Source organism: Lissotriton vulgaris, chromosome 1_2, assembly GCF_964263255.1.
Source record: "Lissotriton vulgaris chromosome 1_2, aLisVul1.2, whole genome shotgun sequence".
NCBI classification, from domain to species: Eukaryota; Metazoa; Chordata; class Amphibia; order Caudata; family Salamandridae; genus Lissotriton; species Lissotriton vulgaris.
The window spans coordinates 202,286,420-202,301,538 of NC_141686.1; the positions used below are offsets into that span (position 1 = coordinate 202,286,420).

The 15,119-nt window shown below is 46.4% G+C and overlaps 1 pseudogene; it reads left to right on the top strand.

The window, feature by feature from the left end:
* The first annotated feature begins 13,986 nt into the window (after positions 1-13,986).
* Positions 13,987-14,916, top strand: LOC147734938 (proto-oncogene Mas-like; annotated as a pseudogene).
* Positions 14,917-15,119: the final 203 nt, after the last annotated feature.

Below are 15,119 nucleotides of genomic sequence, written 5' to 3' on the forward strand. Positions count from 1 at the left end.
ACACGCCTCCTGTTACGCACATGTGTTCTTATCTCTCTCTTTTCACCTGTTACGCCTATTGCATTCATTTCAATTGTACTGTTTTACTATATATAATGTGTAATGTTAATAAAACGTTGAATGTCCCTTCCTGAACCTTAGTGGTGATGGAACATGATATCCGATCCTCGAGGATCCTTCATTAAAGCCCGTATGACTCAGATCCCACGGACTCTGCCTCTCATTTGAATGAGCTTCCTTATTGATAATTAATTATATGGAAAAATGATACGGTAAAATTATTTACCACACGTCAGTTCCCCTCTTTTCCCATACCTCACTCTCGCCGTGGCTTCACTGTAAAGCTCCCTTAAAAAGTCCAAGAGAGGAGGATCTACCCCCATTGCACTCAGCAGTGACCAAAGCTTAGCATGCGAAACGCAATCGAATGCGGAGGACAGATCCACGTATACCATGTAAATGGCACCAGGTTTAGCGTGGGTGTATTTTGATGTTAACAGGCTTTGATTTAGGGCCTGTTCGATGGTTCCAAAGCCCTCCCTGAACCCGAACTGTAGGTCCGAAAGGATGTTTTTGTCTTCGACCCAGTGTTGTAGCTTTTCAAGAAGAACTCTGCCCACTACTTTGCCCAAAGAGTCAAGGAGCGAGATTGGTCGGTAACACTTGGGGTCTTGTCGGTCTCCCTTCTTGAAGATTGGGACCATGGTGGAAGATGACCATGAGTCTAGCAGGCCGAGTTTCGTTGTTGCCATGCAAACTCTTGTGATTATTGGTACCCAAAGGTCAGGGAGATGTTTAAATAGGTCGACTGGGACCCCGTCAGGGCCGGGGGCTTTCCCACTCTTGCTTAAGGATAGCGCCATTTCAAAGTCCTGCAGGTCAACCTCCATTGGTATAGGATAGGCTACTGGATTGATGTTAGACTGGGGTTCTTCGCTAATAGGTGTCAATTTGAAGATTTCCGAAAAGTGGTTCACACACGTGTCCTCATCAATAGCCACGTTGATTTTTGGACCGTTGGGTTCGGTTAGAAATGGGGTTTTAACTGTTTTCCAGAATGCCTGGCTGTCTTTCAGAAGTGCACTCTGGTGCAGAGCGTTCCACAAGGATTGTTTTAGTTCTTTTTTCCTTGTTTTTCTGGCGATGTTATACTCCCGTAGAAGAGCTTGGATGTTTGTTTTAACTCTGTTTGGATTTCCGAGAGCTTTCCTCAGATTGGTCTGCGCTTTGGTACAGTCTCGGTTGAACCATCCTGTGGTGCTGTTTTGATTAGGAGTTTTGGTTAGCAGTTTTTTTAACTTGTTCTATTATTATCTTGAAGTTTTCCAAAATTTGATTTGGTTCCGCGTGAGGGTCGTGACAGATCGAAATGTTATTGTAGGCAGATGTTATTAACCGTTTTGTGAGAATGTTGGGGTCCACTTTTTCCCATCTTATTGTAAATCCGTTACTTTTACCCAGTTCGAGCCTATTCTGCGTTAGCGCGGTTGCTATGGTTGCCATCAATGTTCTTGGTTGGTTTGTTTGAAGATTTAGGCTTAGGGCGGAGTGATCGCTGAGCTTATTTTCCAAAATTTTAAAATTATTGATTTGACCTTTCAAGGCTTCTGCGACTATTACATAGTCCACGGTAGTCTTGTGGCTCCTTCCTCTGTAAGTGGGTTCTAATTTATTGTTTGACTGTTGGATGGGGTTTATGATTTGCAGATCCAAATCAGAAAGTATTTTGTTCATGGCTGGGCCTACTCCTGAATGGATAAAGTGGACTAGGGAGTTGTCATGTTCGTCCACCATGCCACAGGTGTCGTTGTTGGGGCAGGGATGTAGGTTAAGTCTCCTCCCCGGATTATTTGGGCATTTTCCATTTTCTGTTTGGAGTGGCAATGATCAGTTATTTTTTCCTGAATTAGGGAAAGAACGCTCAAGAAGTTATCATCCTCTAGATTGTTGTATATGTTGATTATTGAGATGCAGAGCTTTTTCCCAATTATGAAAGTGAGGATCTGGAAGTTCGATAGTAAATCTACCTTGAAGATCTTTATGTCTGAGATTGTATTTGCCAGGTAGATTACCAGTCCCCCTTTAGATCTACCTGAAATGCTGGGAAGGGTGGGGGATGTAAATGTCCTGTACCCTGCAAGATGAAGGGGCGTCGTTGCCCAGGTTTCTTGTAAGCAGATGATTTGAGTGTCCTTCAAGAAACCGGCGGCCGAACCATCCTCGATTTTATTTCGGAGGCCAGCCACATTCCAGAAGATCACGTAAAGCTGAGTGGATGTGTTGTCTGAGGCTATATTTTTCATTTGTGGAGGGGTTGGGATGGAGATGGAAGGGGCCGAGATTATTTGTGAGGGCTCCGGGGATGTGATTGTTGGTCAATCGACCATTTCCAGGCCACTAAACAGGTTCATGATTGGTATGCCTAGCCAGTTTTGCCCATTGATGGTATCTCTATAGCTGGGTCCATATGGTTGGTGTGGTGGTCTCTCCCACTGCTCCCAGTTTCTAAGTCTGTTTTGTGGGCCGGTAAACTGCCATGGGACTTCTCTTTGCTTGTGATTCTGTTTACTGGCCACCAGGGGTTGTCGGGGTCATTAAGTCGCGGTAGTAGTTTTGGACCAGTGGCGTCTAACTCCCACGGCTGCGGGATTGGTTTCCGCCAGATGTTATCAGTGTCGCGTATGTAATTGTTGTTATTATACCTTTTTGGGTAGAAGTACGACAAAGGTCTTGTTGCGATCCCCCCTGAGGTGTTATTATATTCCCAGGAGCAGATGTATTCAGGTATGCTGGGGTCCTCAAACGTGATTACTATGCAATCTCCCCGAATAGTTTTTTTTCCTATGGCCAACCCACGGGGTCCGGCATACTGACGCTATTCTGCTTTTCCAGGGTGGCGGGACGGGGCGGTTTGTATTCAGCCAGTACTGAACTTTGTTCTTTAACGACCAGTTAGGTTCCGTCCCCTCACCTGTAAGTTCGGGGACCCCCGTCATGACTACCACGTATGGAGATGCCTCGGGAGGCATATTTAAGGTAGGTCTTTGGTCAGTAGTCCCTCTCGGGGCTCCTTTTGTTTTTGGAGGATTTGTGTTTGTTGTGGCGGGGTTTTTTGAAGAAGGTGTGTTTATGGTTGGGGTGTTTACTGTTGATGTCGAATGGGAATTAGTTTGTGGGGGAATGGTCAGGGGCTTGGGAATTGTTTTTTGTGCAGTGGGAGGGTTTGTTACTGTAGGGAGTTTTACTGTAGTTTGTTTTTTGGTCTGTGGAGGAGGTAAGGTTACAGGTTTCTTGAGTACAGAAAGTGTGGTCGTGGGATTTGGGGCTGGTTTAGGATGGGGTTGTGGGGGTATAGGTTTGAGAGAGCCGGAAATTTTTGTTAATTGACTCTCAATATTGCTAAGTCTGGATTCTAGGGGACGAATGTAAGAATTTAGAAGGGAGGCTATCTCCTTAATTAGCCTCGCTGATTCTCTTTCTCTACCTGATTGTTGTGGGCTTGGAGGATCTGGGATTGAGGAATCTTGAAGGTCGTGTGGTAGATGATGTATTGTTACGATATTATTGGTTGGGGGGGCAGAGTGGTGGGGTAGCGCTGCCGGGTTTGTGTCACCGACCAGGACTATGTGCTCGGTCGCTTTGATGTTTTCAGTATGCTCTGGGTTTTTCTTAGCATTCCTTTTCTTTATGGCACCCTCCCGCCTCCCTCTCATTTGCCTTATTTCTTCAGGAGTTGGATCAGGGAAGATATCAGGGGTTTTTTCTAAGTCGCTCTCTGTAAAAGTTACAGAGAGTTGGGAGGCTGAAAGGTCTACGTTGTTTGGAAGACTGAGTCTATTTGCGGTCGCCGAGGTTTGGGTTGCCGCTGACTGTACTTCTGGGGTTCTTGCAGTTGCTAGTAACCCCATTGAGGATCGGTGTGCGATTGCAAGTTCGGTTGAAACTCTCCCCTCAATTAGACTTATGCTGTGGTCAATGAATGTGTTTGCTTTGGCCAGAAAATCATCCGTTGGACCTAACAGTTTTTCTCCTATCCCGTTCTTTTTAAGTGTTTTCTGCTTGCTAGATCTCGTATTCATTTTTCAATGTTTAATTGTTAAGAGATCTTTCTGAGTTGTCTGTTGGGATTCTAGGAGATGTCGGAGAGATGATAGATACCTGTAATGGTACGACCAGGATGTAGAACTTAGGGGGGTGGGCCGGACCGGACTCTCACGTTCTCGAACGGCCTCAAACGGCCCGCTCTTTGCCCGGTCTTCGCCCCGGGCTGCGACCCACGCGCGTCCCGCGATGCGCGTTCCAAGGGTTGCTGTTATGAAGTGGTTGATTGTAGGGGGCGCTGCACTGTGAGGGGACGCGCTCTCGCGGGAAGAGGACCAGCTGGAGCTGTTGTATGCTGGTCCTCGCAGTCCCGGGGCCGGCGCCTCACCCTCCTCTGCGGCCACGCGGTGTTTACCGGCGTCCTCACCGATCCAGCAGCACAAGGTGAGAGTGGTTCAGCTACTCCTGTGGCGTAGGCGGCGATTTACAGCTCCTGAACAGCAAGGGCAACAAAGTCAATTGCGAGTGGCACCCGCGAAGCGGGTGCCGCGAGATGTTAAGGGCTTGGCTGGGGGCGCGGCACTGTGAGGGGGCGTGGCTCTCGCGGGAAGAGGACCAGCTGGAGCTGTTGTATGCTGGTCCTCGCAGTCCCGGGGCCAGCGCCTCACCCTCCTCTGCGGCCACGCGGTGTTTACCGGCATCCTCGCCGATCCAGCAGTACAAGGTGAGAGTGGTTCAGCTACTCCTGTGGCGTAGGCGGCGATTTACAGCTCCTGAACAGCAAGGGCAACAAAGTCAATTGCGAGTGGCAACCGCGAAGCGGGTGCCGCGAGATGTTAAGGGCTTGGCTGGGGGTGCGGCACTGTGAGGGGGCGCGGCTCTCGCGGGAAGAGGACCAGCTGGAGCTGTTGTATGCTGGTCCTCGCAGTCCCGGGGCCAGCGCCTCACCCTCCTCTGCGGCCACGCGGTGTTTACCGGCGTCCTCGCCGATCCAGCAGCACAAGGTGAGAGTGGTTCAGCTACTCCTGTGGCGTAGGCGGCGATTTACAGCTCCTGAACAGCAAGGGCAACAAAGTCAATTGCGAGTGGCACCCGCAAAGCGGGTGCCGCGAGATGTTAAGGGCTTGGCTGGGGGCGCGGCACTGTGAGGGGCGCGGCTCTCGCGGGAAGAGGACCAGCTGGAGCTGTTGTATGCTGGTCCTCGCAGTCCCGGGGCCAGCGCCTCACCCTCCTCTGCGGCCACGCAGTGTTTACCGGCGTCCTCGCCGATCCAGCAGCACAAGGTGAGAGTGGTTCAGCTACTCCTGTGGCGTAGGCGGCGATTTACAGCTCCTGAACAGCAAGGGCAACAAAGTCAATTGCGAGTGGCACCCGCGAAGCGGGTGCCGCGAGATGTTAAGGGTTTGGCTGGGGGCGCGGCACTGTGAGGGGGCGCGGCTCTCGCGGGAAGAGGACCAGCTGGAGCTGTTGTATGCTGGTCCTCGCAGTCCCGGGGCCAGCGCCTCACCCTCCTCTGCGGCCACGCGGTGTTTACCGGCGTCCTCGCCGATCCAGCAGCACAAGGTAAGAGTGGTTCAGCTACTCCTGTGGCGTAGGCGGCGATTTACAGCTCCTGAACAGCAAGGGAAACAAAGTCAATTGCGAGTGGCAATTGACTTTGTTGCCCTTGCTGTAGTAAGTTTAGGATTGAGTCTTAAGTTCATTCTGTGAATCGGGCCCAATATATTTTACTGGGAACATTGAAGCTTTTCTAATTTCCAGGACACTCATTGTCCATAATAAATTTTGTTTGATAAATTTGTACTGCTCAGAATTTGTATTCCCCAATTTCAAACAACTCCACATTTGCAGGATGTTTTAAAATGTTCAGTTTTCAATCTGTATTTATTTTATTTAGGATTTTGTCATGCTCACAGCTACCCAGAGGATTTACCGGCACACAGCAAGAAAGGAGGGTAGTCTAGGTGCATCAGATTTACAGAGCCAGGTCTTCAGGCCTTTGTGGAACTCAATAAGTGACATACAGTTTTCAGAGATTCTAAAAGTTAATTTCGTAGCGTCGGGTTTAAGTAGGCAAAGGAGTGTTTTTTCATGTGAGCCAGACTCAATCTAGGCACTGTAAACAAGGGTCCTTTCATAGCTATCAACACTAGTGTAGGCTGATAGGGCACCACCAAGTCCTGAAAGTAGTTTGTCCCTCATACAGATTAAGGCTTGAACATTTTTTGCTCCTCCACTCAATAGGCTTTTTGCCATTCCACTCAATACCTTAGAAATCAATAAAAAACAGTTGCAGCAGGTGTTATGCGATTAGGCAACCTCCAAAATATTGCACGAGGATTCTGTGAAGAAGAGCTTGGAAACCTATATGGTGTTTACCCCGGCGACAGCATGTCAATGTATTTGACCAGGGTCGGAGGGTGGTGGGAACGCAGCCTTTTGTTTCAAAATAGGACCAGTCAGCAAAATATTTGTTATGTTTCCCGTTGGGTTATAATCACATTCTGGACCATTTACCATGTACCGAACAATCAATGTCACATTGTAAGGGCCTTATTTATGAATGTCTTGCGCCGCCGGTGCGTCACCTTTAAAATGGGAAAAAATGACGATCCAGTGGCGCAAGGCCTTCATAAATAAGGCCCTATTTTTTTTGTGGGTCTAATCTTCCATATTTTAAACATTTTCTAGTCCTCTTTGTAAAGAAAAGAAGAGTCAAACATCTGAAAGATGCATTAGAATTGCTTTTTCACCTAGTAGATGAAGATGAAACCATTTGTGAGTGCCTTTTTTAAATCAGTTCAGTAAAACTTTATTTCGAATTGAAAACCATCATAAAAATTCATTACACAAATCATCAGTTACATTTCTGAACCATAGAATGTTAAAAACAGAATTATTACAGTTTAATTCTAGTGTTCTTGTGTGATCAAATAAATTGTATTTATGTATAAACAGTCAAAACAAAAATGATAAAAAGAAAAATAATAAAATAATGTTTTCAATGTAACTAAAGTTCTTTCTCATTTTCTATAGCATCCAATCTTACAATCTATTTGATAGATTCTTATGACAAAGTAATATAGGTCTATTCAGAGGTACTCTCTTGCTTAGTTCATGACATTAGCTTTCTAAAGCCTAAATGATAACAAAAAAAAATGGACAAGGTTAACAAAGAAAGGCATCTATATTTTCAGATTTACACCTATGTGACGGATTATGGGCCATATGTATCAAGATACCAATTAGCGATTCTGTAATAGCGATTTTTAATAAATCGCTATTTCAGAATCGCTAATTGGTATGTATCAAGAAATTCACAATTTTTTTGCGATTCCTTGATATTCCTTAATTGCGAATTCGCGAATTGCAAATTCGCAATTAAGGAATACTTTCCCATTCATTTCTATGGGCCTCCTGGCCCATGGGAAGGATTGGGAATTTAATCTCAATTTGCGATTCGCAAATTGAGAATAATTTCAAGGGTGCAGGGGTGTCCAAAGGACACCCTGTTACACCCCTGTAATAAGTATGGGTGCACATGTGGTGCACATACATGCCCTAAGGGCATGTATGTACGTCACATGGCACTTTGAAAAATGCTGAAATGTGCATTTTTCAAGGAAATAGCAACTTACCACCAGCTAGAAGTTGGTGGTAATTTGCGATTGCTTAAGGGCATTTTGGAATTTTTTTTTGCTTAATACATTGCATTTAAGGAATCGCAAAATTTGCGATTCCTTAAATGTAATCGCAAAATAAGGAATCGCAAATGTTGCAATTCCTTATTTTGCACCCAAATTCTTTCATACATTCCATTTTGCGAAAATGAGTTCGCGAACTCATTTGGCCTTGATACATATGGCCCTAAATGTATACTTTTGCGATTCACAAACATTGCAACGAAATGGTGTGGAAAGCTGCAGAAGGTGTAGGTTTCAATACATATTCCGGGGATAGTTATGTGACTTTCCCTGCAGGGCCCTAATCCCATTGTCTTGAGTTTTCCGAATCTGAGAATTCCATAGAGGGAGAAGAGAACACCAAAGTGGAAGCTCAAATTTGTTCTTTCTCTAAGTGAATACTATATTACCTATGGAGAAACCCCTCCTCTACATCCGCAGTGAATCTGGTGTGATCCTTTCCACTCCCCGCCCTGGTCAGGGGAATGACAGGAGCTCATTTTAGATGAATCGTCTTTACAATGTTGCTATTCACTTTCTAAAACCAACAAATAGGGTGACAGAATAATAGATGTAACCAGGTAGCAAACAAGGATAATGCCAGGAAATGAATACACGTTCTAATTTGCAGTAAGTATTTACTTAGAAGTAATCAAAATCCTGTTGAAGTGATTTGTAACAAAGACACAAAGATGGTATACCGTAATATGCACATATTGTAGTTTTTAGGCTGTTGTTAAAAAGTGTTTAAAGTATCCTGTGCTTACTGCTGTCTTTCTGTAGCAGTCAGCCAAACCACCAACGTACAATGCCTTTAATTGTTGCCCTTTTATTTGGCCATAGACATCGGCCGTACAACCAAGGGATGCTTTTAAGGTTGTTCTTTTTCTTTATCAAAAGTTGGGACAGGCGCATTTCACAAAGTCAATAGGTGTAGTGGCTTATACATGGACTGTAAGCCAAACCTATAGCTTTTGATATGGCAGTTTTGATTTTGTTTCTTAACAATAATAGACTTCCGTTATGCTGCCATGCTTTGATCCTAATCTAACCATGTAGTCAAATTTCGCTCTATACAGCTCAAGATTGTGAACAGTTGAGGTTGCCCAATAGCCTGGTTTGCATTCAAGCCCATGGACACATCCTGCTCTCAACCTCTATTGTGGCTAACCCCAACTGGGCATGGCTCTCAGACATGTGTAGTGAGGTTTGGCTGAACTGCCTGCTAGGCAGCAAGGCCATGGGCCCAGTCCACCAGCCATCATTTGGCTTCTCCTCAGCGTTTATAATTACTGTTTACTTTAATTAATTTTTCGGTTGGCTCACCCACTTGTGGGATTCACCACAGACCTGTTGACTCTCTGGTTCAATTTGTCAATCAATCAATCAGTTTCTAATAAGCGTGATTACACACCTGTGAGGGTCTCAAGGCACTGGGCGCTGGGTGGAGGGGATCTGCGGTTCAGTCAAAGAGCCAGGTCTTTCAGTACTTCTTGAAATGCAGCAGCAATAGTGATTGCCTGAGTTGTAGAGGCAGGTAGTTCCAGGTCTTCGCAGTGAAATAGAAGAAGGATCTTCCTCCAGCCGTGGACTTGTAGATCCATGGGATGGTGGCTAGGGCCAGTTGGGTGGGCGGAGATGTCTAGTGGGAGTGTAGAAGGAGAGGAAGTGTTTGAGCTATGCAAGTCTGGCGTTGTGTAGGGCTTTGTAGGCATGCATGGGAAGCTTGACAGTGATTCTCTTGTAGACAGGTAGGCAGTGAAGGTCTCTCAGGTGGTTAGTGTTGTGGCTTGGGATGTTCAAGATCAGTTTATTGGAGGCGTTCTGGATGGTCTGCAGTTTTTTTTTAGTTTCTGGGTGGTGCCTGCATAGTGTCCTTTGCCATAGTCGAGTCTGCTGCTGACAAGTTTATGGGTGAACATTTTCCATGACTCGATGGGGATCAACATGATAATCTTATGGAGTAGGCAGCATGTGTGGAAGCAGGAAGATCAGATCACGTTTAGTTGTCGGGTCATTGAGAGCGAGGAGTCCAGGATGATGGTGCGGTTTTTGCATGGTCTGTGGGTGCAGGGGGATTCCGAGCGCTGCATGCCACCAAGAGTTTTCCCAGGTGGAAGGGGAGGAGCCCAGGATGAGGACTTTGGTCTTGTCAGAGTTAAGCTTGAGGCAGCTTCATCCCGTTATGAAAGTTGCTTTTGGCAGTTGTGGGTTGGTCTGTGAGTGAGAGAGTGTTGTGAGCATCAGGATACAATGCTGAGTTTGTGGCTTCTGACGATGGATACAGTTTGGCCATGTAGATGCTGAAGAGGGTGAGGCTCGGAAGATGCAGCTGATCTTTGTGGGTTGTGATATGAATGGTGGAAGTCTGACTCTCTGCAGACAGCCGGCGAGGAAAAAGCAGATCCACCCTAGGGCTGTGTCGCAGATGCCGGCCTCGTGGAGTCTTGTGCAGTGGGTGTGTTGGAAGACGGTGTTGAAGGCTGCTGAGAGGACCAGGAGGAGAAGGGCTGCAGTCTCACCTCAGTCAAGGATGAAGCAAATGTTGTCTGGTCCAGGATGTTTTTGTTTCCATGAACTCACAGAGTCAGGTGTTGATGGCTTTCTCAATTACTTTGGCTGGGAAGGGAGCAGAGAGATGGGTCTATAGTTCTTGAGGTCTGTCGGGTCAGCAGTAGGTTTCTTCAGCAGGCAGTTATCTCTGCATGCTCCCAGTCTTCCAGGAAAGTTGTGGACTCAATAGAGCAGTTGATGGCGTGGCAGAGTACTGGTGCAAAGGAGGAGCTGGCTCTGTGGAAGATGTGGTGAGGTCAGGGATCCGAGGGGGTTCTGGAGTGGATGCTCTTCATGATCTTGAGGTGAGGGTAGTCTAGTTGGTCAAGGTCTGCTGGGAACTGGAGCCATTGGGTGCAGTAATTGTGCGTTGGGTGGGTGAGTCTTGGCTTGCGAAGGTGTCGTAGGTCTCCTTGACCTTGGGGTGGAAGAATGTGGGGAAGTTGTCACAGAGGTCTTTGAACAGGGCATGTCTGCTTTCTCTGTGCTGGGTTTGGCAAATTCTTTGACTACGGTGAAGAGTTCTTTGCTGTTGTGTGCATTGATATTGATGCGTTCCTCAATGGTGGTTTTCTTTGTTGTTCTGATGAGGCGGTGGTTTATGGTGACAGTGAATTTGAGGGTTGTGTAGTCTGCCATGATCTTGCTGCTCCTCCATCATTTCTTGAGCAATCTGCAGGTGCACCTGGACTCTTGGAAGGCGGGGGAGAACCACCTGGCTTTCTTGGAGGACTGCTTGTCTGAGGGTTTCTTGAGGGGAGACCAGTGTGTTGGCACAATCAGAGATCCAGCAGTGGGATTAAGTGCTGAGGTGTTGGCGTATGGGGATGTCTATGGTGGGGTCTTGTTGAGGGAGGTGGTGAGCTGGTCTTCTGTGTCCCTGTTCCACCTTCTTCAAGGATCATGGTAGGCGTGGTGGCGTATGGTGGATTTGATGAATTAGAAGTGGACACTGTGGTGATTGGTCCAGTGTGGCTCAGAGGTGTGGCTAACATAGATGTTGTTGCTTGCAGAGAAGATGGGATTGAGGGTGTGTCCTCATGAGTGGGTTGGCATAGTGACCAGATGTTTGAGTTCAATGGTGGCAAAGGTCTCCAGTAGGGATGAGGTGTTGTGGTTGAATGTAGTCCGTTGAGGCAAGGAGGTTGTTGTCCATTGAGGCAAGAGCGTGGTGAGCAATGAAGTTGGCTATGGATTTGATGAAGGGCGCAGGGCCTGCGAGGTCTGTAGATGAGGGTGCCACAGAGGTTGGCCTTTGGGTTTGTTTAGATCTCAGGAAGTGGAGGTGCTCCATGTCGGGAGAGTGGTTATTGGAGCTGGTTGTGAGGTAGATGGTGTTTTTGTGCACAATGGCGTTGCCTCCTCCTGGGCAGTTGACACTGTCCTTGTGGATGATTTTGTATCTATCGGGGATAGAGGTTGCGATGTCTGGGGTTGAGCTGGAGTTCATCCAAGTCTCTGTGAAGAAAGTGACATCTGGGAAGGTGGAGTCAAGCCGGTACCGAATCTTCATGGTGTGTCTTTTGAGGGAGTGGGTGTTGAGTAGGATACATCCAAGGTGGATGGGTCGGGTTCTAGAGGGTCATGCGGTTGGTCAGTCTGGGTGTGCAGAGGCCAGGGAAGGTACAGTTGCAGGTGTGGTTTGGGTGTTCCTAGTGATGTGAGGTGGCAGGAGGAATGGCGTCCAGTGTTAAGGGTGTGGAGGGTGCTGGTCCTGTAGTGGTGGATGGCCTGAAGACCAGAGTTTGCAGCGCCGGGCATGGGCCGGAAGCAGACGGGCACGGACAGGTTTGCTTTCAGCATGCTGGTGGCTGCCATTAAGTAGCATGCGGTGAAGGTCTGGACAGCTGGGCGGCAGGAAAAGCAGGAAGTGAGAAAACATATCTGGAGAGGTGGCAGGTCCTTTGGGTACGAGCAGCGGTGAGGACAAGGCAAGAAAAAAGGTGCAAAAAATGCAGAAGTGTAGAATGAGAAAGAACGTGTCAGAAAGGTAGAAAAGATGAAATTAAGGAAAAGAAGACAGAAAGGAAAAAAGTTACAAGGTAGAGAAATAAAGGCAAGAGCAGAGATGCACCCCACTGAACCACCAGGGATGAGGTGCAGGCAGGTGCCTGTGGTGGAGAAGGGCATTGAACTCAGGACCTGGAAAGGTCAGGGGCAACAGCTTCCAGATGGTGCAGTGCTGTGAGGGAAATTACATACTGACAATATATGGTCGACAGACCTGTTTCTAGGTCTGTATACTCCAGGTCTTCCTATAAAACACTGACCAACTTGGGCCAACTGGTTCTAAGAAACCAGCAGTGAAAAGTTTGTTTGAAGCTGGAATTTTGGGCTGCATTGACCCCCATATTGTTCTGGAGCCTTTGATTTCCATCAGTAATGTTTCTGACCATTCGGTGTTGAATGTCTCAAACTACACAATGCTGACTGCAAAATAAATGTTTCCGTACAGACAGCACTGTTTTCCAAAGTTACTTTTGTTGTCTTAGTTGATATCAGCAGCTCCCTGCCCATGTTTCTTCATGTATATCAACAGCCAGCTCAATGATGGGTGGTTGGACCATGCAGTTGAATAATAGGCCTTCGAATTAGGTAATAATAATATATTACTAGGTGGTAAGGTTTCTGGACTTTACCTGAGGCTAAGTCCAGTTTCTCTGGTCCGCATTCCCTGCATTGGATTGTCTAGCTCCAGATAGCTGGCATTTGAGGCCACAGAGATCTGACTGCAGAGTTCTCCTAATTACCATTCAGGAGTCTGTTTTGCCTTGAGTGGCAACAGGAAATACTGGAACGGTTGTGTGCTTTACATTTCTCTCCCTCTCCAAGGCCTGCCATAAGGAATGGTAAGCAAAATTAGGGCAAAGGCTGTGTTTAAAATCAAAAGTGTGAAATTTGCCCCCACTTGTAGAGCAAAATAGAAGTTACTCCTCTGACACTGAAAAAGGAAATAAAAACCATTTTGCAGAGCCTTGTCAGGCCCTGTCGGGTAATTATCATGATGCCTATTGCCTTAGGGGAATTACAATGACCAGGACTGAGAAAGCGCTCATGAAGCAACTTTTCCAGGGGGGAGGCAAGGGAGACTGTGTAATTCCTTTGCTTCCATGCAGGGAAATATTGCAGCCCCCACCCTTGCAGGGGCTCCGAAAACGTTAGGGGCGCCCCCATTCAAGCTAACACCAATGAATAGATGTGAGACATGGGAAGCTCCGGGCCCCTCATCACATTCTGCATTTTGTGTTATTCCACTACCTGCAGATTTCGAATCAGCTTACCACAGATAGCCCACACCTCGGTAAGAAGAGAGGCTTAACACATCCATCCCCTCCACCACCGCCAGAAATCACATCCTATAGGAATTGAGAGTGAGTTGAGTGAGATGTATGTTTGTTGAGGAGCAGTGGCCAGAATTACAATATATATGTCTTAAAATAAAATGAAACTTCCCCAACGTGGTGCTTTGCAGAAGTTTAAAGATATATTTGAAATTGCAAATGTCTTGGTATTACAGACTTCTGTAAATGTATGAATTATGCAAAACTGATTTTGCCCATCCCTGTGACACCAATATGTTCTGCATGTATATGTGACGTAGCAGATTGTCTAAAGAGGAACACCTGGAAGTCCTGCTTGTGGTTCTGCAGTTCTCCCTTACCTCTGCTATTCTCCCTTCTTGGTTGCAGGTGAAAGAAGCCCTAGAGTTATGACCATGTCCTACCTTCATCCCACCACTACCAACGCCCCAGACTTGGAAGATTATTACATGTTTGATGTGGGATATAATGCCACAGAACCCAAAGCTAATATCAGATATCAGATCCTCCTTTGCTTCTTTGCTGGCATCGCTCTCTTCGGGGTCTTCGGGAACGCAGTGGTTCTCTGGTACCTTGCTTTCTGGATCCGTAGGAGCCCGTTCACCGTCTACATTCTAAACCTGGCAATTGCAGATTTTATCTACCTCCTCATGTTCATCCTGTTGATAACATTGTCTATCTTGCGTGGTCATGGAATCATCAAGAAATATCTCTATACTGACGTTCAGGAGGATTTGTTTCTTTTGGGGTACATCACCAGCCAGGACCTCCTTACTGCCATCAGCATGGAGAGGTGGCTTTCGGTCAGGTTCCCCATCTGGTATAGATGCCGCAGGAACAAGCACCAGTCCACCATTGTTTGTGCTGCTACCTGGGTCTTTGCTTGTGTCCCGATAGCAGTGCAGTATGTTTGCGATAGTGAGGAGATTTGGGAAGTTCTTTCTGCACTACACACAATTTTAAATGTAATGATTTGCTTGCCATTGATTCTTCTGTCCAACTTGGCATTGGCCATTCAGATCTGCAGGAAATCTCAAAGACATCATCCACCAAGAGTGTACATACTCATCCTCAGCACTGTTGTTGCCTTTTTGATTCTTTGTGCTCCTCTGTCACTGTTCAACTTCCTGCTCCGGTTTGATATCTACTATTTTGAATATTTACACATAGCCATTTTATCCTGCACCATCAACAGTTGTCTAAACCCTGTTATTTACTTCCTAGTGGGAAGTTTCAGAGGTCAACAGATCAAATGTTCCATCCCTACTGCTCTAAAGAGGGCATTTAAAGAACATTCTGAGTCACTCTAGCAACAATAATATGCAGTGCCCCACATTTCTAGGCATCTTTCATACTGTCCATATATATCATATATCAATCACCCCTCTTTTTATCCAGATATCCTGAGATTGACGTTAAAACAACTTGAGAGGGGCAGTCTGGACAGATTATGGGCACACAATATTTTAATTTTTAAAAATCGTTATTGACATTTAAAAAAATAATTGCCAGGAAAATATGT